This window comes from Alosa alosa, chromosome 19 (genome assembly GCF_017589495.1).
Source record: "Alosa alosa isolate M-15738 ecotype Scorff River chromosome 19, AALO_Geno_1.1, whole genome shotgun sequence".
NCBI lineage: Eukaryota > Metazoa > Chordata > Actinopteri > Clupeiformes > Clupeidae > Alosa > Alosa alosa.
The window spans coordinates 26508173-26535883 of NC_063207.1; the positions used below are offsets into that span (position 1 = coordinate 26508173).

Sequence of the window (27711 nt, forward strand, 5' to 3'; positions counted from 1 at the left end):
GCGCATAGTTTAAACTTCAGAAATGAAACCAAATACTGTATCGTTATGCTACGGATGACTGCTTATACACTTTCCCCTATTTTTGTTAACTGTGTACTCTGAATAGATGTGAGTGCTACACTCTGTTGTTGACTGTGTTAGAAGAACAAAATGGAGACCAGACCAGATAAAAGTATGGGTAATGCAAGATCCTCAACACTGTAAACAGGTAAGCAGAACTCAGCTTTATCTCAAATATGTACATTAACTGTACGATTAACTACAAAAACAAAAACTGTACGGTAAAGCAAATGGTCACACATTCAGCAGAAGTACAGAAAACAGGTGTCAAGTATATGAGACAGTTTAAGCATACCTGTCTAAAACCAAGGAACTGATGGTAGACTTCAGAAGTGAGAAGCAGAGGTTCCATCACTATGGGAATTTAATTTAAGGGGTATGTATACTTATAAGGCTCTGTATTTTAAGGAAAAACCTCATTCCTCGTTTGTTTAATTAAGGCAGTAAGATCAATTTCCAAAAGATGATTTTATTCCTCTTTTTAGTCAACTTTAGCATGTGTATGTTCAGGGTGTGTAAATGTATGAGTGCAACTGTATTTTTATTTACCCTTATTTTTTTATTTTATTATTTATTTTATTATTATTTATTGTTTTTTATTTCTTGCTTTTCTACTTTTTCTACCCCCCTTGAATCATTATTTTACTCAACATCATTTATTCTATACCTTTAGCTCATAAGAGGAATGCAGTGTAACAAAATGTTTCATGTATATTGTATATGCCACCATTTCCAATTAGTAGGTTCTAGTTAGATGAGTTCTGCTGCAGCCTGAAACCTATAGCCACAATCAACCTTTTGGCCACCTTCACCTCCCATATGAGATGAAAAAGAGGGCATCCCTTTCTTTTCTGTTTAATTGTCCCTCCTGGGGAAATGGAAGATTTTCAACATCGAGTTTGCACAAACAAATCTGACCCTTAAAAAAGACAGTTCTGTTATGCCAGTTGTCAAATGTCCAATGTGGTTCAAAATTCTTTTAAAACAATGAATCACTGTTTTTAAAAGGATTCCCTGAGGGCCTCTTGAGTTTTCCTCTGGAGCTTTTCCAAAAGTAATGTTGGGGGCAACCAGTCAAGAGTGAGCTGCAATTCAACTGACCCTGTGTATGCATTCTGGACCCTATGTACAGCATCTCTGATCATATGATATAGATGCAAAAGTTTGCAAAAGTCATATTTTTTTTCAGCCCTACACATGTTCTGTGGTCAAATGACTGAGAGCTTTATTTGAGCTGTCTTTGACATTTGTCCAGATAGGATCATTTTTATCTCATTGACAGCTGAGAAAAATGATCTCTATACTCTCTGTGATATTGACCTGAGAATCTGTTCGAAGCAGAGCGCATCCAACAGCCAGGTCTTGAGGTCGTGTCCTTGCCTTTGTGTGCATGTGGAAGTCAATCGGCCATGGAGCCCACAGGAAGTCCTTAATCACTTTCATGGGAGCTTTTCAATTGATTGCCTGCTGTGAGAACTTACTCATCTAGGGATGGAATCTATATCGATAAGACTGTACAGGGATGGACCGATTATTCCATGACATTCGGTGTATGAAAATTTCTATTTTATCAAATCAACAACACATTTTCCTCAACAGATGTGAAATATCATTATGGCAAATAACCAAAACATTAATATGGCAGAGAAGACATTTTCTGACGGAATTGATGTATATTTTATGGTGGTCATAGAAGCCTGGATTTGTAGTCATTTTAATTATTTGATACTTTGAATTAAACAGTTACTGCGTTGAAACAAAAATAATTGTAGGCCCTATGTTATTTTTCTGAACATTTTCATTTTAAATTATAGGAAGAAAATCTGACAGAGTTGACATCTGACTGTGTTGACAAATTATATATATTTTTTATGAATGTTTGGACTTTCCTCCAGTCATAAAATTGAGGAGAATAATTGTGTTATTCTTTTCCTTCATAACATGTCAAATAAAACAGATGTAAATTATTAAAATGCATAGCTGTTGCTAGCCTAGAAATCTAGACGCACCCTATAGTTTACACATTTGCCTCTTATTGGCACTCCATCTTTGTCTCTTTCTTCTCTGCTGTCCTTGGGGCCAGAGTAAAATATTAACATGGTCTTTATCCTAAGCTTTCAGACATGCAACAAAAGTAGACAAATGTCTTCAAGGAGAACAGATTCAATACATTTTTAATACCTCTGCCTTTCAGTCCCCCGCCAAATTCTTATGCCTCCAGGAAAATGTCATCTTTTTGAGCTTACGGCACGCTGCAAAGAAAACGTCCCTACAGCAGCATTATTTATGATTATAGTGAGTGCACAAATGCTTTCTATGACACCTTTGTCATGGTGCCCACTCCACTCCATTGTCGCCATCTGTCATAAGAGTTCCCTGTCTCTTTGTGTTACATCCGCAGCAGATCCCTACTCTCTGTCAGGTGGCAGACACTGTATCACTAATCACCTGTCATCCAGTTTGGTCGCACACCAAAATAAAAACCAGCATCCATGCCTGTGTTTGCTAACATATCCTGTCAATATGACACGATCTGAAGCACAACGTTTCAGATCCATAATTGTCAAAAACACACATAGACACTATGGCAATGTGATGCTCCAGGAGATGCTCCACCCCCCCCCCCCCCCCCCCCCCCCCCCCCAACTCATATGCATGTACAATTGTGTTTTAACGAACAGAGGTCCATTAACTTAAAGGTACACTATGCAGGTTTAGGTATTCTTGGTGACTGTAGAGCTCCCTCTAGAGTCGCGATATATTTATATTTTACTCTGCTGTTGTACAGTAAATAGCAAACTTCTCATGACTTATCCCCGCTGTACACAATGCAAACGCTTTTGTTGTGGAGGTGAAGGATAAACAACAGGCAAAAACTATCTCCAAAAAGCTATATCTATACTGACTGAAGGTAATGTTTCACATTGGCTGTTTTTCTCGGTAGCGACTCACCACGTCTATAGCTATGCTAGGTGAACAATTGCTTATTACAAGTTCATTTACCATCAAATTGGCTTCATAAAGGTGAAACACTTGCATAGTGTACCTTTAAACAGGAAACATTGCGCTGCATTAACCTGAAACCACTCTGCTGCACCTGTTTCACCATTTTGCTATATAGCATTTGTTAGACATGGATTGACATCTAGTGTTTGTATTGGAATGTGTCTGTCCTCACACAATTGAATGACATCACAGGCTCAAGCTTTTCAATAACTGGTTGGGGTGCAACATGTCCCTGGTACAACCAATGTAGGACCAAATGTAATACCAGCGACAACTGTTCAACAAGAAATCAGAGTGACAGCATCCAGATAGTGTATCATGTATGAGGGCCTTTTGCTGCTATACTCTATATCCTCCAATATGAGGAAGTTATTAATAACTGAAGCAGTAGAGGTGAGGGCCTTTGGAGAAACCTGAGATTAATGAAAAGGTGGTGGGTGGGTGTGAATAATTTAAATCCTCTTCTTTATTCATGTATTACCAGCCTGGACTGCAGTCCCATATTAAGCCAGGGCTGCTAATGTCAAGCACATGTCAGTCATACCCATTGACCCCATCAAACTGATGTCATTTCCCACATGACATGTATAACCATGCTGAATTTCTATTGTGATTTCTGCAAACAGAGTGGGCTGCTTCAATGTCAGAAGTTCCATTGCCACAGAACACATGTAACATGATCTGAAATATTTCTTCTGACTGTATGTTGTTTTGCTTTGATGGCAATGGCCCCCATTCAGCACCTTGCATATCGTCAGTCATTCAGTCACTTAAAAGTATGTAGGATTTGCATGTAGAAGTCAATGGTGATGGCAATGATGATTGTTGTTGGTGTGGATGTTGGTGTCTTTGGTGTTGTCGTAGCTCTTCAGTTTTCATGCTGATGGTAGGGTATCTGGTAATAAATCTGTCAGACTTAGAGATGTGTGACCCTTCACGGTCCACGTCACAGAAAAGGTGTGCGCATGTCGGGATCAGAACAAGCTTTCCATCCCATTGAATTGTGTGTGTGAATTGACTGAAACGTCAAAGAAGCGTCAAGAAAAATGCCTACTTGTACTACTTTTTTTATGTATACACGCTGGGCTTGTCAACCAGATAGCCATATATGTTGGGCTAATGGCCACTTGCTAACGTCGTCTACCCATTCTGTTATCAGCTCAGGATCAGGCGGACAATCGGCATTAGCTAAGACTAATGTATTAAGGTACGGTTTACGGCCCTTAGGTAACAATGACAGTGCATACCTTGACAGCTCAACATGCTGGTTTATTAGCTGCACCATTTTTCTGACCCCATGCTGCGCGCACCTAATAGGCTCTGGATGATTACAAACATTGAAGGGGTCTATAGCCCAGAGGCAGCTCTGGTATAGAGGCACTGAGGGCACTTCCATTCAGTAAGCAACACTGGTGCGGCTGATTCTTTACATGTTCATCCTCCACCTCTTCATAAGAATGTAATGAAAACTCTGATAATGTAGAGTAAAATAATTATTATAATTATACTATATAATTATAATAGTTATGTGTAATAAAGTGGAATGGCACAGGAAAAAAGTATTAAACACGCTAAGAAAAAGCAGTAAACCAAGGCAAGGAAAGGCAAGGAACGAGCTGGAATCTATAAGTAGGCCCTTTCACACTGCCAAAATCCCCATGATTTTATGCACTAGAATTGCAGTAGTTAGAGAGTAACTACTCTCTAACTACTGCAAACTAATATAAGCTGGGTTAGTACATATTGATGGGCTATAAAAAGGTTTTTGTTACCAAGGTATTACACAAGAAACATTTCATGATGGATAAAAGCAAAGAGCTCTCCCAAGACCTTTGCAACCTTTTTGTTGCAAAACATATCAATGGAACTGGCTATAGATTTACAGATGTATTTCAAAACTTCAGAATCTTCCAGTAAGCAGCACTGGGGCCATTATCTGCAAGTGGAAAGAACATCACTGCATCAGAGATTATGACCAGGAAGTCAAAAGGATAGTCAGAAGAGTAGCCCAAGAGCCGAGGACCACTTGGAGAAAGCTTCATAAAGACTTGGAGGCAGCAGGTACAATTGTTAGAGAGTAAATCATAGGCAATGCACTGCACCGCCATGGCCTCTGTGCACGCTTACCCCACATGACTCCATTACTAAAGAATGGAAGCTTGTTTAAAGTTTACTTCACACCATTTGGACAAGTCTATGAAATATTGAGAGAATGTAGTCTGGTCAGGCGAGAGCAAAATCAAACTTTTTGGATGTCATAATCACCATGTTTGGAGGAGAAATGGCACTGTACATCACCCAAAAAAAACATACCAACAGTGAAGTTTGGAGGTGGAGGCATAATTTTATATGGGTGGGATTACCTGAGTTAATACTAATGTCTACTAATGGTGACAATGCCATGGAAATAGCCTCACTGGAAGTATTCTTACTGAAAAAAATGTTGACGCATTCAGTACTTATTTCTAACGCTGTATAGGCGTTGTTTGCCGCCGAGCTTGAAGTTAGAAAAGTTAGACTTCATTAATGGCATGACTGCTATCCCACAACCACAAAACAATGGTAGATTAATTCTCACTGTCATCTCTGCCAGGCAGATCTTTTAGGTAGTAGAAATGGTACATCAAATAAGAAAATCTATCAGAATTGGCCAAAACAACATTGTCAACACAATGACTGCAACAAGATGGCTGAACATCACACATTTACAACAGGTCTGACATCTCAAAGATTTAAGATGGAAGGTGAAGCTGGAAGATCTGTGATGGTGTTTTTTAATCTTAACTTCACTATTTTTGATATGTTTGCTAAGCCTATTGACTGTTGACTTGTCAGCTCTCCAGACAGGTACACAAGTATATCACTCTATCTTTCATTCTTGAACAATATAAAATATAAAAGTAGTGTGGCATGGTGGTGGTCTAAGGCCGCTCTGTCATCATAAACATGTTTGATATGGGTGTTCCCAAGTAACATTCTTACTGTATCACTTCATCGTCTGTTGTGCATTCACCATAGTCTGACAAAATTACAAGTGCAAAACTTAAGGGTGCTCTCACCAAGGCTGCAAATTACATGTCAGCTTTATTTTCACAGTAATTCTTCATTAATATCAAAACTTGTATAATATCAAACTAATATATTCTCTTTAGATGATATTACATTTTGTGATGCGAAAGATTCAAAAAAATAAACACGACTGTATTTGTGAATCATGTTGAGCTTGGTGCTCCTGCTCCTCCTCACTGCTGAAACTCAATCTTAGATGTTTGATATTCTGTTGAGTCACCCACCCACCTGCCTATATCAGACCTCTCTACCTCTCCGCCACTATTATCCCCCTCCCGTTTCCTGTTCTGTCCCTGATGCCAGTGGGCGATTGACTGCACTCCTTACCCGCCGCTCCACTCACCGATCCTGGGGAGCTCGATAAGGTCTTAATTACCCGTCTGGATCCACTGCAGCAGATAAGGCCAGGACCATTTGTTCCCTCTCAGGTAGGCGGGCCACCGGGGCCTGGGAAAAGGTTGCCTCCCCGAGAGGAGCGCACTCCGTAACAAGTTTAGGAAATTGCCTCCTGGGCCGGGATGCGGAGCGCTGTCCTTTGGAGGCTGATGTATTGCTGGGGGATGCGTCAGAGAAGTCACCCTCTCTTCTGAATGGAGGGACTTCCTGAGTGAATGTTTCTTGATGCATCTACAGTGGTGGCGAGTTGGTGGTTTAAAAAATTAACGATCTTGACCAAGACCAAGCTGTTTCACTGAACTTACCAAGACAAGTGCCATACTGGCAGCCTGAATACAGTCTTGTCTCTTACCTAACAGCCATTAACATCAGCCTTTTCCCTCATCTCATCTTGTCCCTTACCTAACAGCCATTAACATCAGCCTCTTTCCATCTCATCATAAGCAAGGTGTTTCTAATGATGAAACATGACCATTTGTTTTTCCATTTTAAAGAAACTTATCAATTCAAAATTACACTGGCTAATTAACTTGACTTCTTCAAAGTTAGATATTGAATATTCTCATTAAATGTGACAATGTAATCTGAAGGGCAAATTTGAAAGACTGGTGAATGCTGATTTGATAAGGGGACTCTCATTGTGTCAGAATTCACTTCATAGTTGACTATAAAGACAGAAACCACATTGCCTGCTGCCGCCTATTTTAGACCTGATGTATTATTGATGTCAAAGCTCTCTATAAATATAGGGTGGTACATAAAATGGTCCCCTCAACCACTCACCACCACAGAATCTTTTTCTGTGTTTTTTCTCCGCTGCTTTCAAAAGATTTGTAACTGTCATTTTCAGCTCAGCAGTACGCCGAAGACTGGTGTACTTGGAGTCTAGCGGGGAGAAGGAGCGAGAGACAAAAAACAGAAAGAAAGAAAGAAAGAGGGAAGTGGTGTGGAGAAGGGAAAGGAGGAGGGGAGGTCAATGAATGCTATAATTCAAGCTGAGCAGGACATGCGAGGTGGACGGACCCTATAAAAGGTCACAGCACAATGTCACAGTTAGCTGTCTGCACTCAGCTTTTGTGCTTTCCAAAACGACGACTGCCTGTGGTTTTCAATATAGTTTCTGCCATCAATGGAACAAGAGCACAGCAGGCACAAACTCGTGAACTCACTTGTTTCCTGTGTGTGTGTGTGTGTGTGTGTGTCTGTGTCTGTGTCTGTGTCTGTCAGTCAGTCTGTCTGTCTATCTATCTATCTGTGTGTCTCTGTGTGTCACGTGTGTGCATTAGCTTGTAGTTTGTGAGGAAATATATCTCTTGATATTTCCAGTTTGAGAAAGAGCTCCGTGAGCCGAGAGGAGCATACTAGTGGAGCGGAACTCAGCCACTCCACTATTTCGTCTGTGGCTTCACCGCGCTTGTGGGGTTGATGAGGTCAGCATCCAAGAGAGACCTCTGGAAGATTAAATTCTCGAAGCGACACATGCGGTAATGTCAGGTGAACTTTACCTAAGATTATGCATAATATCTCAAATATCCTGAGGTTCAGCAGCTACAGAAGAGGGTGGTAGAAACATAGCAGCAGCTGTCTGACTTATTTAGCTGCTCGGTGAATATCCAGGAGGATTTCTGAGAAGTGGCTCCTCTTCCACAGGCCCTTGTCGCGTTCCTCGTTCAAGTTCCCATTGAATTGACTGACAGGTGAGGGAGTAATCTCATGCACATCAAAGTTGGTTTTTGCACCTGGAGATTTGTTTCTGCGACAGGAGCTGGAGTCTCCGAAGGTGCAATCCACCACTTGCTCTACCAAGGGACTCACCCTTAATTGGCACACTGTATGATGCCTGACAGATCCACTTTGTGGTGGTGATGTCTGTCAGATGACAAGGTACCACTGGGAGTGGGGAACAGATTTGTTGTAGGCTGGAGAACTCCCACCAGGTCTATAAAACCCACCCGGTTTGTGTATGTTAAATATCTGGCTGTGACATGCTATATATCCGAGTGAGAAAAAAGAAAGAACTGAAGACAAAGTGACAGTAAGAGAAACTGAGGAAGGAAATGCATAACGATCAGTATAAATTATACTACTCTATACTCTATGGCATATCCTCTGTTTAATATATGGCCTAATGTCCATGAGTGGATACCCATCAACTCCTCATGGAAACATGATTGTATCACCCAGTAAGAAGTAGAGATGCACCGATATGGAATTTTAGGGCCGATTACGATAACCGATATTTATTGGTTTGTTGTGACCGATACCGATAATAGTCAAAGTCAAAGTCCGCTTTATTGTCAATTTCTTCACATGTCAAGACATACAAAGAGATCGAAATTACGTTTCCCACTATCCCACGGTGGAGACAAGACATATTTTAACCAATTAGATCCACAGACAAACATAATATTCAAGTAAACAATATAACAGTAAATAAGAAGGCACATACAATGAAGAAATAAGAGCAGCAAAATTTGGTTGCAATTGTGCATACAGTAGACAGTCAATATAATAGTGCAAAAGTCAGGCCAATAAATGGCTGAGGTAGTTCTGTTTGACCTAAGTATGCAAGTGGCATAGTGGTGCAAGTTATGTAAGAGCAGCAGAAGTGTGTTCAGAAGTGTTTTCAGGACAACAACAACAAGTTGCAAAGTGTGCAAGTGTACAAGTGGAGTAGTGCAAGTGGAGTAGTGCAAGGCAGCCATTGTGGATCCAAAAGTCCAGGATGTTATGTGGCTGAGGGTGGAGGGGGGAGAGAGTTCAGCATCCTAACAGCCTGGTGTATGATGCTGTTGGTGAGTCTGGTGGTGCGGGAGCGCAGGCTTCTGTACCTCTTCCAAGAGGGCAGTGGATCAAACAAATTGTGAGCGGGGTGACTTGCATCACTCACAATTGTGGTCGCCTTGCGGGTGAGGTGGGAGGTGTAAATGTCCTTCAGGGAGGGGAGTGAGGGACCAATAATCCTTCCAGCTGTGTTCACTATGCGCTGCAGGGCTTTCCTGTTGTATTCAGTGCAGTTTCCGCCCCACACAGCGATACAGCTGGAGAGGATGCTCTCAATGGTGCCTCGGTAGAATGTGGTCATGATGGCTGGTGGAGCACTTGCTCACCTGAGTTTTCAAGAGGAAGTACAGGGCCGCTGAGCTTTCTTAGCCAGTGATGCAGTGTTGGTGGTCCAGGAGAAGTCTTCACTGATGTGCACCCCTAGGAATTTGGTGCTGCTCACTCTCTCCACCACAGCACCGTCGATGGTCAGTGGCAGGTGTTGGGTGTGACCTCTCCGGAAGTCAACAACAATCTCCTTGGTCTTGCTGACGTTCAGCAGGAGGTTGTTGTCCCTGCACCACGTGGTCAGAAGGTCGACCTCCATCCTGTATTGAGTCTAAAATTAAGCCCTTGGTGATGAGACCCACCAGAGTTGTGTCGTCAGCAAATTTCACTATGTGGTTGTTGCTGTAGGTTGCAGTGCAGTCATGCGTCAGCAGGGTGAAGAGCAGCGGACTGAGCACGCAGCCTTGGGGGGCCCCGTGCTCAGTGTGATGCTGCTTGAGATATTGTTGCCAACACGTACTACTTGAGGCCTCTGACAGTAATATTACTCTTGAAAAAAAATTGTGAAAAGTGATTTGGGGAAAGCATTTAATAAGCATCATTTTATTGCAGTAATTTTACCTACCACCAAATGATGGACAGAACTCATAATAATCCTCAATAGTGCGGCAGTCAACAACATAACAGTAGCCTAGCCCTACAGTATGTGTGGCTCCTTTAAGTGAACCTGACGTCAGTGAATTGCGAGTGAGTGGCTAGAGAGTATGAATCGTTTTAATTTAGGACTAAACGCTCATAAACGGCTCAGCTGGGAATAAGCTACAGTATAGTGACCAAATCAGAGTTTGTAAGGGAAATTTATGCTTAGTTTCAACCAGGGGAGTAGCCAGGATTACTTTATTGGGGGGGCCAGCTGGGTCCAGACTTTTTATTGGGGTGGCACTTGGGAATCAAAACTACTATTTGAAAACTACTCAAAAAGTTTTGAAGATTAGGATAGCCTATTTTAATAATGGCAATAAATTGTGCAAAGCCAACACTGATACACAGGTCAGTTTGTTGGCCACTCCAACATATTTTCCATAAATAGGTCAATGCCAATAAAAAATATTATGATAATGCACCTTACTTAATCAGTTTTATTCAAATGATGTTAACTCAAAGAACAATAATAAATATTACAAATATTATATGTATATATTTGATCTCATACTGATGGCCAAACTATATTTCTTTCTGATATCCACTCCAAGTACTTGGCTGTAAGTAACATGGCTCTGAATTAAGAAATTAACCCTTAGAACCCGAGACTGTTTTAAGGGCTTTTTCACTACCTTAGAAACATTTATCCTGGTCACTGTAAGTGCCATACACACATGCTATATATTGTTTTTTAACAGAGTCTCGGCTACCCAGATCTGCCACTATTTAATGTATTAATACTTGCATTGATTTCATTTTGATTTTTAAATAATAAAAATACAAAACGTGTATAATAAAAATTCTTATATTTTGACATGTATCTCACTGCAAGCTGGCACATGTGTGCATAGGGCAGACTGTTCTGAATCTGGCAATATCATTGCCATGGTGGAGGGATTCTCTGGGGCTGAGCAAATGTGAAAAATATGTGGTGTGCCTTTTTTATTATTTAGCCCTATGGCTACTCTATTTTTGGCCATTCTCACTACCTTTAGTTATAAGCAGTTATCCTGGTCATTGTAAGTGCCATTGACACAGTAATGAAAAATGCCCTTTCTGCACTCCATATCTGTGACACGAGCTGATCTGACCTGACTGAACCGAGTTTGCATGTTCTGTACACTCATGATGATTGTAAAACAACTTTTTACTGCATTGTCATGAACAAAGTGAAGGCAAAAAGGTGTTTCTTTGTCGAATAAATTGGATGCCATGCAGGAATTTGCTAGGATCTCAAAACCGGATTATGAACATAGAGCTTTGCCATAGAGAAACACATGATAGCGTTGGATTATGAACATACTTTGCCACCACAACACACAAAAATGTGGGGTAAGTCGAGCTATATGAAGTTATTATTTTGATGTCATTTCATCTGTTTTATAACCCAGACGGATGCACTTGGTATCAAATGATTGCTCTGTGTCTCATCTTTCACCTGACATGCGTGCCATATCTATCCGATCACGGGTTCGTGAGTAGGGACTATTTCAAACGAGAGTAGGCTAATGGGTGTGCAGCGTTGGTTTTTGTACATGATTTTATTTTGCAGTCACGTCGTTGTCTGTTTTTATAGCCCAGAAGGAACGATATACTTGGTACCAATAGATAGCCCTGTGTCTCCTCTTTCTTCTGATATGCTTGCCATATCTATGCGATCACGGGTTCGCGAGTAATTCAAACTAGAGTAATGGGTGTGCAGGTGAACTGTAAATATGAATCAATTTTATTTAATTACATGATATTTATTTTTCTTTTCATACTTGATCGCACAGACAAGTGTTTAGTCTCGTTGGAAAGCCCCACTTCTGCTCTGTCACGCAATTAAGGTTTCATCTCGCTGCGATGAACAGTTCCGGAGCAATGTAACAAAGAATTCAGGCAAAGCAGCCTGCCTCTGCCTGACCAGCTATGGCAAGAACCACACGCAGTCAGCAAATTATGTATTTATAAAGTAGCCTAGGCTAGGCCCTATTAGCCTACCTGGAGCCATCTGGAGATATGTGCCTAATATGCTTGCATTTCACCCAAATTGTATCGAAATATTCTTGTAACAGCGTTCCCGCGGGCATCCGATTATTTTTGATCAGCCCCACACATCAATGTCAGAGCCAACAAGGACAGCCCAACGCAGCTCACTTGGCTATGATTCGTGACACATTCTAACATCTTAGCATTAATGTTCCAACTCATCAACTCACCTGTTACTGAGGTTAAGTAGTAGGCTAGCCTAGTCTACTGTCAAGTGTTTTTAACAGATGACTTGAATTGTCCCGCTGTTGCTGCTGCTGCACTAGGCCTACTCACGATGTGATCAGAACCGTAGGCTACACTTCCTGACTGGGCCAATGGTCGTAGATAGAGTGCAGTAATTGGTTCAGTCCCTGCTTTGCAAAGTGTTGTCGAAAACGGCAGCAATTCTTTTTTTTTTTACTTTTCACTGAACGGAGCTGGGGGGGCCAGCAGGGTGGCCAAGCTTTGACCAGTGGTGGCCGTGGCCCCCCCTGGCCACCACGTAGCTCCGCCCCTGGTTTCAACTGAATAAAGCTGCAACTCCTTAGACTGTATCTTATGTCCGTCTACTCTGTTGCGCACAACCTGCTGCAGCAGAAATGAAAGGGGTTAGCCCCAAGGTTTTAATAACTTATTATGATGACCTGTCTGGAACTGAAGCAGGAATGGTTAGCATATTTCTAGGAAGTAATACAAAACCCAAGCTAACGTAATGCAAATACAATACTAAAACACAACTTAGAACTAGGCCTACTTATGTACTCGTCCCACTAACGAGTTTGCTTATTTGTTTCCCCGATCAGCACGGTGAAGTGCAAACACACCAGGACAAGACGGCTCTAGATAGGGCTGAGCTCCGCTCTGGTAAGGTTAAATGGCGGATCATTCACGAGACGATTTTGAGATGCACAGATTCCCAAATGAACGCATATCCACAGATTTTGTTAGAGTGGTGAAATACATTCACACCGCTGACATTATATTGAGGAAAAAGTATAGCCAACCAAGCTCAAGTAGCTCAGTGTAGCCAGACGGACCTTACGTAGGCCTAAATGAGGACTTTAAAAAATATCGGCGCAAATTATCGGCCAGAATTCTGTTATCGGACCGATAATAATATTTTTAATTTTTTCACTTATCGGCCAATAATATTTCGGCCGCCGATATATCGTGCATCCCTAGTAAGAAGGGAAGCTCATCTGATGCCTTTACTTGTTTAGCTCTTGTTCTCATGGTCCATGGCTACGGTCAGTGGGGTCTTGCCGCAGGAACTGTGAGTAACATGATTCCTCTCGCCTTAGTTGCTTACAAGAGAGGAGTCTCTGTGAAGATCATTGTGAGTCAGATTAATAATAATTACTATGGTGCCCTTAATTAATACCAGGCGCAGGTGACGGGCCGAGCAGCATGTTCACTGCTAGCCTCCCAGGCAGACGCTCCCCCCAACTGCTTCCCACCTCCTCTCTCCCCTCCAGCACTTATTTATTCATAGACACCCAATGAATTAATGAGATTATCGTATGGGCCCAGTCAGATGGCGATGGCACCATTCCCTGAGAGTGTCTCTTCGCCATGGAACATGCTCTCTCTCGCGCTCTCTCTCTCTCTCTCTCTCTCTCTCTCTCTCACACACTCTCACACACACACACACACAACACACACACACTGTGCATCCATGCTACATTCTCATAGAGCACTGAGGGCACAACTACCACATTAATTACAGCCACTGCAGAGTTTATGTACACCTTAAATTGGGTTCCAAATCGACAGCTCTCACAGTGTTGTTTGTGAGCGAAAATGTGATTTGAGGAATTGGTCCCTCAAGCGCCTGAAGTCCCCGAAGCCCTTAACGAACTAAATCCTCCACTTTAAATCTCATCCCAACGACCTTGACGAGTGATCCGGCTCATCATCTCTCTTTCCCCTTCCACGCAACTGCCGCCGCCAACATCATGCCCAGATGACTCAAATCCATCCTCTCCTGGTTGCTGCGGTGATGCAGTGATGCAGTGATTCCGAGATGCGTCTTCTTGGACCCCAGCTCCTGTCGCCTCATTTGTAATCTCGCCCTGTGAATCATCTGCAGGTATCATCTGCTTGCTGAAATCTCATTACGGCGTACACCACTCATGGATATGCATGACCCGTGTGCACATATACACACGCAGCAGTAGAATGTAAGGAGGCTGAATTGGGTTAAATGCTCATTTAGAATGTTATTAAACTCCATAAATCTCACAATGAGAAGGGCATCAACCTTGAGTATAGCATTGTGGAAGATATGTTGATGGAAGGGAGAATTAGTATATGGTGAATTATGAATAGCGCAAACCAAGAGCCGTTAGAGTGTAATCTTTGTGTGCTCAGGAGGCTGATGTGTTGCTGACCTGATCATAATAATTAGTCAGACTTACAGGCTGGAGAACAATGCAGACGTTTATTAGACGGTGTGCAACTTTGTGAAGATGTGTGTGTGCAGTGTGCACTGTAATTTAACTCCTCTCCAACAGCAGTGTGCAGGAAAAAACTGTTCGCCTTGTAAAGTTCACGCAGAAACCTAGAGAAAATGATGTCCCTTAATGATATAGAATGTAGATGTTAGAAAATAAAAAATGCCTGCAGCAATAATGTGATATTGAGAGAATAGTGAAAATTCTCAATAGTCTTATGCATTATTCCTCATACATTTGCAGGTTTTTTATGCTACAGATGGCATCAAGAAACAAGATACAGAGAATGCACATGGGTGTTATAACACATGAATTATCTTTTATTTTACACTTTTGTCATTTTGTTGGTCTCTGAAGTGTTTTATTTTTCTACATTAACTGCACATAGCACGTCTTGGTCCACTGTAAATTACATTTTCATTGCTCTTTCCACCTTATGATTTGAATAATGTTGTTGTTCTTCATGTGACTGTGCTTCTATTTTTTCTGTGCTACAGTCTGGTCCACAGTGCATCTGGGGAAACAATGTGATTTCAGTACACCAGAGAATCACACTGCTCCTGACATAGTTAATTCTGCTCCAGTTTACACCATTATATAAAACCACAGGCTCTGAAGGGGAGGGAACAAGCTGTTTAAATCCATAGCCAAGTATCCAGGCCTCCTCATTACACACTGTTCTGCTCAGTGTGATCCATTTGGAAAAAGCTTGCAAAGTCATGTCATGTCACAGCCAATTTACTACTGAACAACCTCCAGGTCTCTCTTGTTCCCCCTATCGTTTGATTTATAGATGCTTAAGTGAGCCAGGGCTGAACGTGGAGTTCTTAATAGCAGAGTGATCGCTCGAAGATAAAGTTCATCACCCCATTAAGAGTCTTAGTGCTGTAGAACAGTGGCTTATTTCCACTCTCATTTTGTTTTTGGCTACGCTTAGAAATGTGCCTACTGTTGTGGTCTGATCCGCCTGTGTAAACCCGCCACCTGAGCCTCACGATGCTAATCACCTCCCACACCTCCTCCCTCCCCTCTACGCACGGCACACAGCAGATAGGATACAGATGAGGGTATTTCACAGCTGATGCGCACCCTTAGGAGACTGCAGTCTAGTTTAACTTTGGTCATTTATGACAAATGCTGGGACTTCATGTCGAATGTCTTCATGACTTCATGTTAAATGGAGAAAGTCATCATAGAAGAACTAGAAGAACTAGTGAATAACTCGCTGTGCTTTCCCACGCATCTTTCAGAGAGTTTCAATGCTACAGCAAATGTGAAAATAAATATATGATTTTCATGTATTAAAAATGTGTATGATTTCCCTCATCCCTATATCATATTACATTTATTACATTTGAGAGATTATACTCACTCATTTGGGCAGAGACAGAAAATGTGCTGTTTGGTTAAAGATGGTGATATGCATTAGGGAGCGACACACGGAGCTGACTGTGTTGTCTCCAGAAGGAGACTTGGGGCTTGGGCCTCCTGTCTGTAACATTACACCTGACAAAATCTAACACACCTTGACCCTGTTTCATGTCATTGTGTGTGTGTGTGTGTGTGTGTGTGTGTGTGTGTGTGTGTGTGTGTTAGTTTGAACCCAACAAAAGGTCAGCTTCTCTGGTTCCTCACAGTTGATGAAGCACCTCCTTGACTTAATTCTTGTGAGTAGTGGGATCCAAACAAACAAAATATGTCATTCATAGGACCAGGACAATGGCACAAATGAAAGAGATAACAACCCTAGGGGAGGCACAAGGTGCCAGAGAGGAGATAACAGGTGTTCTCCTCCGAGGCACAGGTAAATAAAGTCATGTGGCATCACATAGCCGGCAGTGATCCCTTTCCTCCTGACTGATCTACATATCCTGACAATCACAATCAGAGAGGTGACCAGAGATTGCCTTTGACATACTCTATGTGCACAGAGTTAAATCTCTCTCTCTCTCTCTCTCTCTCTTTCTCTCGCTCTGATGTGTATGTCTAAGTAATTGTACATGATTTAAGGCCTTTTCATGGAGCAGATGATGATTACACGGCCCTGTGCCTGATCGTCCTGCACTGATTGCCTCCTTTGATCAAGATAAGCCCTTTGATCATGATCCCTTGGGCCTCAGTAATGCTGCCCACAGTGGTCAGAGGATGCTAAACCCCCGTTCTACTAACGGGAGGCAACTGACTCTGACATGTCATTTCTCTGTACTACATCTACATGACAAATGACATGCCACTTTGGTTGCAAACACATACTGCACCTATATAAGACATCATTTTCACACACCATTTCACACAAATTTTGCCAAAAGACAATGCTGAGGCAGAGGAGGCATAAAAAATGAATCCATTTGAGATTAGCCCTTAGGGCGACAGCTATGAAAGAAGCAATAACCCCTTGACAAGACCATGACAAATCACTTACTAAAGACCAGAAATGAATTTGAGTCACTGGTATGTTTTGTGCACATTTCAACATTATATATGTTGTAATGCTTCAGATTATCATGTATTAGTAATGGATGTCTACCTTTTACTAAATCTGTTGTAAGATTATACATTTTCCATTATGTAGCATCTTCTATAGCATCTTGTAGCATCTTATATATATATATGTGTGTGTGTGAGTGTGTGTAGTGAGGACTCTGCCTTCAGTGTCAGTGAGTTACACCCACACGTTACTGAGCAGCTTTAAAGATAAAATGTTTGTTTTGTATGTGTATGTATATGTAAGTGTATGTATGCCCTGTTAGGTAAACATCAACCGCGTCTCTCGCTCCAGCTCTCTCTGCACATAAAAGTGTAGGTCTTTAACATCCTCGGGGCACTGGAGCCTTGGAAATGTTCATTTATATGAAATAGTAGGCTATTTTTGGGGGGGCTGTTCAGTCTACAAAACTGGCCAAGAAAAAATGCGCAGCAGACAGTGACAACTGTCTCAGGCCTTCAGGGTGTGACATTAACCAAGGCACAACATTTCATATATTTTAAATGTTAAATGAGAAAAGTGCAAAAGACTCTGGTAGAGATACACACAAGTAATGAAAGAGCCCCTGTGGCATGTGTGTTTCCTCAGTCTGTGATATTTCCTAGCTTTGTCACGCTACAGTGAAAAAATACATCTGCAAGTCATGAAGAAACTGTGGTGGACACTCAGAGCCAAATATGTATATGCTTATAAAAATGGACTCCTCTCTGATAAGAGCTTGCTTGTCCTGTTTTATTTATTTTCCTCGTTTTGCACTCAAACTTTTTCTTCAAACTTTTTAGAAGAATTGGTAAAAGGGTAACACAAACATGCGCTGACAATAACAATGTCCTTTTACAGCATGTAGCACAGTGCACACAACACATGATGACCAGTACTCTGAAATGAGAGATGGGAGAACCATCATCTCCCCCACTATTTCAACTACGTATATCACATATCAGGATGTAAACAGACTGTGACCGGTAAATGACTCATTCAGTTATCGTGGCATCACATAGATCTGTGATCACTTTTCTTCCAACTGATCTACATAACGTGATAGCAAGTGAGGTGTGTATGTGTGTGCGTGCGTGCATGCGTGTGTGAGTGTGTGTGTGTGCATTTGTGCACATGTGCATGCTAATTGGACATGATTTGAGGCCTTTTTTATGGAAGAGATGGTGATTATTCAGCCCCGTTTCTACGATAAACTTAAGGCTGCCGCTGACAAATATAAATTTAAATACAAACAGGTATCTATTTAAAATGGGATGTTCTGTAGTTGCATGTCAGAGAGACCTCTCAGCCTCAGTTGGCCATGTGAAAACAATATTGATTTTACATCAAAGACAGGTAATCAATCGCAACTATGACTCATCAAGTAGCCTTTTAACATCAAACTACCAACCTCCCCAAAGGCCAATTTCAAATGGATGCTTAAAAATGAATGTCAATAGCTGCTGCCCAGCTCAAAGAAACCCACTGTTGTGGGTCTTGAGAGACAGTCCTTTGACTTTTCTGCAGGAGAAGCATTAGGTGGGGCAGCGATTATAAATATTGCATCGTGGGTAAAAGAGCGTGGAGTGCTCGTGTCAGGAATCAGGAGATTACCAACACTCGTTTGCACGCTACTCACACAAGTAAACACACACACACACACACACACACACACACACACAATGTGCTCCATCTAAGGAGGGTAAACAGATGCCAAGAATGCAGTGTGTGGAATACAGTGTGTGTTGCTCATGCCTTGTGAATGGAGAGGTGGGTGACTTGTGAGCTGATGTGATCCTCCTTCTAAGAATGTCCTGGGTGTTGTGGTATCACACAGGGGAGGGCTCGAAGTTCAAGCGCTGCACAGACAAGATTCATCATCACATCTGACAGTTCAGATCCCTTTTTGACATAGGATGGAGACAGTGGAAATACTGTTGCACCTCACGTTTAACTAGACCATTTCTAAAACATATATGTTGGTATAACAAATAACATATACAAATTATTGATAATGATAACAAATCATAAATATATATTATAATGTGTAATACATTCTGGCCATTTACAAGATATTACAGGTTTAAAAACCTTCCAAAGAACTGTCCTCTTTTCGACTATGTTCAAACAAGTCAGCAAGCCTTATTGCCTTTGTTTTTTTTTTTCATCTCACCTCTATAACCGTCCATAATTGTGTTTTTATTGCTGCACAACAGGGGTGAACATTATTAGTCCATTGGAAAAGAAACCAGCAATCAGATTCAGAGAGCAGGCTGAAGCGAGGTGAGCAGAAACTGAATAATGTATTTAGCTAGAGGCTGTTTCAGAGGAGACTCAGTGTTTAGTCACAAGTTTAAAGAGGTGAATATACACAGTATTGCATGTTCATACTGTGTGTATTTTCTACTTATAAACTTCAGGCATTCAGGTATTGAAGTTCTATAGACAAACAACACACATTGTCACTTGTTTAAACTGACTCTGAAATTCAGAGTAAAAAAGGATCTTCCAGTTCCAAACCTATTCTACCATTCCCAATCGAATTATTTGTGTGTCAGGAAATATAAAAAAAATAAACACGCACAGATTTGCATTTGTTCTCACGGTCATAAATTGCATTTGTTCTAATGATTCAAATATATGAGATATGAGTTGGATAGCTAGATCAGATTGCACTCACGTCTGTCTGAACTCCAGTGTATCAATATTTTTTTTCCAGCCACAGAAATTTGCAAAGCGCCCAAAAACTTGTTGTGGTGCAATAGCAGTTTGAGTTACAATGGTGGGTAGTATGTCATACGTTTGGTAACACAAAGAAAACCCAGTCGACATCATTAAAGCTACAATTTTTTGCTTTTTATTATTGTACTTTTTTAATGAATATCACATTCTGCTTTGAATTGCAATGCACTGGGACTTGGGTCAACTTTTCCTCAAAGCAAAGGTTGAACCATGGGAGCACATTATACTGAAGCGCCAAGAAAGTTCTCTGAAGTTATTTGAACTTCAGCAAAAAAATCCCCCCTTTCCCCTTCAATATTTCATCTATGGGTGGTTGTTTTTAAGAAAGCGGAGTCATGGTCTAGAAAAAACCCAAGAAAAATTCACACTGTCCTCATAGTGGAAATGTCTGCTTTGTAGCAGACCTTTTAAATGAGTGGCCCATGCAAGTAATTACTCTTCCCAGCCCCAGCATGTAGGCCACTGAGACTTGACTCTGCTTTGGAGCTGCTGTTTGCTTTCCGTTAATTATAGTAAAGCATGTTTACACCCATTGGGGGTCTCTCACATTAACTTTATTACCAGTGTTGCACTAAGTTGTGTTTTTGTGATGGTTGGTTTTTACAGTTTGCATGGCAATTACATTTAGAAGAGATAAAGAAGAATGACCCGAGGTCAGACAGCTTGACAGAATGGCTTAAACCATTCTTTATATGCAGGTCAGTCCAGCTAGGCTACAATTATTACATGACCCGCACAGCTGTATCAAAAGGATAATAGTGTTCCAGGACAAATAATTGGATGTTCATGAAAAATATGATGTCCCTCCAATTCACCATGCCCTCTCATCTGGAATCAAAGTTGTGTGGTACAAATAAACACATGTTGCATTTCAGTTTCCTACTTTCTTTTTGCTCTCTCCGTGTTGACACCTTTTGTTTGGGAATTGTCCCTCCCTTGTTGGTAAGCATGTAAATCTCAGAGCAGTGCCAAGCGTGACTCACGCTGTTCCGGAGCCTCATGCTTGTGAACACAACCCACTGAGGGTCTGTCAGCCAGAGTGACAACTCAGTGAGAGAGCTGAAATCATTAGGCTGACGCTGCCATGGGAGACCTGCTAACAAGCCCTCATTAGGGCAGAGCTGACACACGCATAGGGATGGGAGGATGCAGTAGGGAATAAAGAGAGAGAGAGAATAGATGGATGGATGGAAGACTGACAAATTGACAGATGTAAGGGAGGGGGAAATGGTAGATTGATAGAACAGCACATCTTCACATCTTTTTGTCTGACTTACACTCTGAGAATAATGCCATTCCGTTGCAGGACATCAAAGAGAACTCAATTTTAAACGCACAGCATGAATCACATTCTGTTGAGCCAGCAAATTACAACCAGGGTCCATTTGAAAGCCCTGGAGACGTTTAAAATGCTTGGGTGATTTAATTACAGGTGAGCATATTGACCTCAAGGTCAAGGTTGCAGTGGTATGTATTTGATTAAAAATCTGCTGGATACTTTGAAGAAACACGTCAAATACGCTTAACTGTATATAATGACACTATTAAGGGGCAGCTGTGGCCTACTGGTTAGCGCCTCGGACCCTTAACCAGAGGGTTGCCGGTTCGAACCCCGACCAGTAGGCATGGCTGAAGTGCCCTTGAGCAAGGCACCCAACCCCTCACTGCTCCCCGAACGCCGCTGTAGCAGGCAGCTCAATGTTTCCCTGTTGATTCAGTGTAAATACTTCATATACATTTAGAGAAATTGTCTTGTTGAGGAAAACTATTACAGAAAGAGGTCATTTTAAAAGGGGCTCATGACCCTTTAACTTAAAGTGTCCAACATTAAATAGATAATTCTGTGATAGCTAGTCTGTAAGATCGTGAGTCTGCTCGATATTGCTGCTTATTTACAACACAGCTCAAGGCTATATCAGAAGTGTCACTCCCAAAGGGAGCAGGCGTACAGTGAGGATGTGTGAAGTCTCTGATCTGTAAGTAACTTCAGATGAAAGCGTTCACTAAATGTAACCGAGCGAAGCTTTTTGGCAGATCAAACCTGCAGATTAATATTCAAATGTAGCACTCAGATGGCCAATGGAAATAGGGGAATGAGTCACACTGAATTCTGGAATCGGCATCATGTAGTCATGTAACCCCAAATCTGGTCTAATTGTAGTGCATGGCAAGACCATGGCCGTGTTTGAGTAGTGTTCACTACATGGTTGTCTTGTTTGAGATGGAGGAAAGGGACTGTTTGTTTGCCTGACTTTCTGTGAGAAGCAATCAGGGTGGTAATAGGTGATGTGTATTTGTTTTACCAAGATAGACAGACAACAGGAGAAGGGTCTGTAGTGTGACATGAACACATGAACACACACACACACACATGTGCACACACGCACAAACAATGCATATCTACATGGTGGGGACCTATCAACTATAAGCCCATTCAATCTGTACCATAATCAGAGTTAACACCCAGAAGTGTCATATTAACTCAGTCCTGACAGTGTAGTAGTTCATTCCAGTCCTGTGGAGCTGATTTTGTATTGGCATGGGAAGTACCTGACTGTTGTTGTATCTGCCTGTGGTGCAATGCATTGCCCCAGTGGTTGGCTGCTGTCGACAAGTACATGTGCTACTGGTGACACCATCGCCGGTCATTCCTGCAGGGAGATGTCATCGGGTGCCTGATAGGAGAGAGGAAATGAAGAGTGATGCCGAGCATGATGGAGCTCTGCAAAGTCCAGGACCCCCACTGAGGCATCCCCAACATGAGGGGACCGCTGTGTGTGTGTGGCCAGCATGATGCCTGAGTGTGTGTTTGAGTCTGTGTGTGAATCTGTCAGTATGTTTACATAAACAGTCAGCATTCATAAACACCGAAACAGTCCATATTAGCTTGATTAGCTTGCTATAGCGAACTTTGCTTCATCAGTGTAACTAGTTAAATTAAACATTACTTCTTAAAAAATGTAAGCTACTGGGGGATGTTAATTCATATACAGTATATGAAATAAGGTGCAACTTATGAGTATGTAGCGTTGTGGTATAAAAATGTAGCTAGCTTGCTAACCGAGCTAAAAAGGCTTAAGACTGAAGTGTCCAGAGGTTCTAAGCGTGGGTACCACAGTCTTATTTGAGTTCAATAGAGCATAGGCATGCTTGAGTAACAGAAGCTATTTTCAACTTATCTATGTGCGTTAGTCTGTGTGTTAGAAAGAGCTTCGATTTCAGCCGGACTAACGTGTTTACATGCATGTGTAAAAACTTTGGTTTGGGTCAAACTAACAATATTTTTTTTCGAATGATTTGTTTTTTATTCCCCCAGAAGGACTGACATGTAGGTTACCCCGCCGCTACAAGTCACACTGCTGTTGGGTCTTCAACCCTGTGCTCAACTCTTCCTGTGACAGAAGCACAAAGAATAATGCAGTGGAAGGCTAATGATGAGCTAGAGGGGCATGGAGCAGAGGGGGACGTGTCCCTTCCACCCCATCGCCAGCGGCCAGGAGACAAGCCTGGATCAGAGCTGGACTGAATTCTGCAAATGAAGGCACTCGGCGAGCACACATTCACAACTCTGCCTGTCCTAATTCAAAGTGATGGATGCATCTTAGTGTGCACAACACCCAGTCATTCGCACTCACAAACATACACACACACACACACACACACACACACACACACACACACAGACACACACACACTGCCCACTTACTGCAAGGAAAAGGGCAGGCATTGAAATGAAGGGGCTGTGTCTTTCAAGTCTGCGCCTCTGGGATTGGTTGATGGCTGGAGGTGAGAGGATATGGGGCTCCAGAGAGGAGCGGAGCAGCCGCCCACACACTGACTCCCGCCCGCCCCCCACCTGTTAGGTGGAGATAAGAGGCACCACCACACAGGGCTCCCATCATGCTAACGAAAAACAATTGTCTCCCAGCCATAAACACTCGAATGGACACACAGCAGAACTCACAAATAAAGACACACACACACATACACACACACACAGACACACATTTACACACACATTTACACACACATTTACACATATATGTAGGCTGCCGCATGCAACATACAGGGCATGCTAATGAAGATTGTCCCACTGGTGGCTACTTACTGAGTCACACATACACAGAGAGAGTGTGAGAGAGAGAGGGAAATAAATGAGCGCACCCACCCACGCACATACACAGACACATACACACAAAGAGAGAGAGAGACACAGACACACACACACACACACACACACACACACACATGCATTCTGCATGCAAATTATGACTGAAGACTCTTGGCCCCTGTGCAAGCATCTAACATGAATCTTGAGAGACAATCTGCAGATGCGTTCATCTGTCAGTCTGGCCTTTCCAGGATCAATGTCCATTATAGCTGGCCCCACCGCGGACCTGCACTGCCCTCCGTTAATCTCACTGATGGATGGCCGTCCAGGTCTGTGTCAGCCGCAACCACACGGCCGCCGTTCTTTGAATGCGTCCGGTCAGCCTTTTGGTTCGGTGATGCACTCAGAGTCACGGTTTTCCTCCAACCAGACCTCAGAAAAAAAGGAAGCTCCTGCACAGTTGCAGTTAAAACTTTATATATTGCACCGTTTCTGTCAGATGACAATTTTTTTCTGACCAGACCTGACATTGACAGCCAGCGCAAGGACTCGATTGATGTGTGTCAACCCCACCTACTGAGATTTGAACCAGTCTGATGGGTACAGTGTCCACGTCACCCAAGCTGAAGACATTCATTCACACTGACTGTAGTAGCAATGATTGGACCATTTTCCTTTGCTTTGGGAACCCAAAATCATTGATTTTCCTTATAGACATTTCTCCAGCAGCGGCGGTGTTAGTCACAGAGAGTTGATAGGGGGTTAAGCTAGGGCGGGTTGGGGGGAATGCTCCCCTGGAATTTGGAAAAATGACTCCTTAAATTAGGACTTCTGGTGAGTTTTGTCAAAAGAAATGGACAGATTGAGAGTTACAAATATGACAAAGCCTAACCATCAACAAATTCAAGGCATCTACTTTGAGAAAAGATGGCAATCACAAGCAGCAGGATTATTGCAGCACTTGAACTGGTCACAACAAAAACCTTAGTATCATTATAGACAAGATTATTCATGTTTTTATTTTGGGTTAATTTTCAGCTTTTTTTCATTTTCAGTACATTATTGGTATAAATTTATATTAAATAAAATAATTAAATGAAATGGCACAGCACATATAATTATTATTTATACTTTAATAGCATAAAAAATATCTTAAATAAAAAAACAATGTTTTAAGTCATTTTGGTCCTCCATGGGTTTGGCAGATTCATAAGAAACAAAATAAAGTTGATATATTAGCCCTTTGAGGCCTAGGCTATTTTCAGTATGCAACATTTACTTTTAAGCTCTTATCTTGGTCATTGTAATGACCATCTACACATGCTATATCTTCTTTTTTCAGGACAGTCTGGGCTACCTATAGCTGGGAAAGTATGATGTCATAATATTTGCATATCAAGAACAAGTCATTTAAGTCTTATGTCCCTGGGATATTCTCTGTTTCAGCCGTACTCAGTCCAGCAGCTGTCTTGTGTAGCGTGAGATAGTGGAATCAAAGTACAGAACAGCAGTGTGTGTGTGTGTGTGTGTGTCTTTGTGTGGGGGGAGGGTTCACACGTTGCATAGAACGAGTAGCCACAGTGGACTTGAGGGGGTCGAAGGTACGTGAGGGGCGGGTGAGGTGGATCAGAGGAGAGCAAAGGATCGTGGGATCCCGCCTACTGCCATATCCCCGAGGTAGCCCTGTTGGTCAACATATCAATGCAGACTGAGGAATCTTCACAGAGCCAGAACACATATGCAATGTAGCAGCAAGTATATGGTGATGATGATATGTTTTAGAGATATGTTAATATCACACTGCTTCTCTGTTTTCATTTCCTTAGACCGGCAACTACATTTTTTGATTAATTGCCCTGCCATTTTGGTCACGGTGTGTGTTTGTCCTTTAGTGTCAGACCCAAGGATGGATGGACGTCTTACCATGGGATGCCTTATCGATTACCTCAGCTCAGCTCACATGTTAACAGAACTGCTTATGACTGGTCACGAACACTCAGTTGAACATGCTGATAAAGGAAGAGAGAGAGAAAGAAAGAGAGAGAGAGAAAGAGAGATGGATCACAGAGTAAGCTCATATTAGGTGCTTATTAGCTCATATTAGGTCTACCCAGCAAAATGGCGACCTTGAAGACTTCAATCTCTGCTCTGTTAACTCTCCTCAATATCAGCTGTGCCTGCCAATGGCACCCTCACTAGGTCACCGCCGAAATACAGGACTCTTTAGTCTTTTCACTCCTCATCTCTTCCCACTATCATGTCATCTACATACTAACTTAGATGTTATTGTCAGATAGCTGAGCTGTGTGCAGTCCACCAAGACCTAAGTTAACCTTCCCTACCAGACCTTGGATGGTATGATACACCCCCCACCCCCAACCTCTCTCTCTCTCATTCAGGATGTGTCTTAATTGAGACTCGGAGGTGATTTATCTGTGCTCCTCAGACAGAGCTAATAGCGGAGGCCTGGGATGCTGAAATACGCCCCCACTAAAGCACAGGCGAGCACAGCAGCAGGGAGCTATTTATTTATGCTGTTTGCCACCAGCGGTCACACACACACACAATCCATACAGCCCATACTCACATGTGGCTAAATGATTGTGACTAGGATTACATACTGCTGCTACTGTCTGTCTGTGTGTGTGTGCAACATATGTGTGTGTGTGTGTGTGTAGGGCGTGTGCATATGTGTGACATGACACCCTGAAGGAATTGGGCTGTGCTAAAATGTTCTGAGTGAGGTGTGAAATTTGTGCGTGTGTGTGTGTGGCTTCATGAACCGAATGGTGTGAAATATGTTGTAGCAAATGTCCATAGCTTGGATGGACGGTTCTGTTTGTGGACTTATGCCATTTGTTTCTCTCCCAATTGCTCTCTCACATGAATGGGTCACCTTTGGTCCTCCCTGACCCCTCCTCTGCATCAACCATCATGGAAAAGTAAGAAGTGCTGTCTTTCATCAATATAATGTGTGAACTTTAGAGCTTCTGTCTTTTGTCAATTCCTTTGTGGCAGGCAAAGATCATTCAAGGTACATGTTTCCCTTTGTTTCCCACAAGGCAGAGCTTTGTAAATGCTTTGTCTATAATAATGTTATAGTTTGTCTATATAATATGTCTATATAATGTCTTGAATTTCCCCTTGAGGATCAATAAAGTATCTATCTATAACCATTATTTGTCTGTAACCATTTTGACTGACAGGGATGGAATGCGTTATTTTATCAGACTGAATGGAAAATTACAATAAGTTATAGAATACCAGCTGCTGGTGTGGCAAGTGGTAGAGATTTTCCACAATAGCTGACTACGCCACGATGGGACTTGCACCCAAAGATATAATTCAGAGATTAACATCCTTAACCCAGTAAGGCACTCAGGTTCGTAGAACTGACAGAGACATGGTTCCATAAAAACAATTATTTATTTTTTACACTGTAAATTCACATACACATAAAACAGGAAGAGGGCTGAGGCTTACCGGTGGGAGGGCAGTGGATAATAATGAGTATCCGAAGGAGGCACCCAATCACACGTGCTTGGCCTCATACACACCCACACGCGGCAATGATACACTCAGTGAGACAAATGTCACAGCACACAAAGATGGGAACCCACCACCAGGAACTGCTCCCACTTTCG

The 27711-nt window shown here is 42.1% G+C and overlaps 1 long non-coding RNA gene across 1 annotated transcript; it reads left to right on the forward strand.

Annotated features, from left to right (window-relative positions):
• The first annotated feature begins 178 nt into the window (after positions 1-178).
• Positions 179-23325, forward strand: LOC125312401. The gene is made up of 3 exons (XR_007196611.1): positions 179-208; positions 19431-19497; positions 23273-23325. It is a non-coding gene; the product is annotated as an uncharacterized LOC125312401 (long non-coding RNA).
• The last annotated feature ends 4386 nt before the right edge of the window (positions 23326-27711 follow it).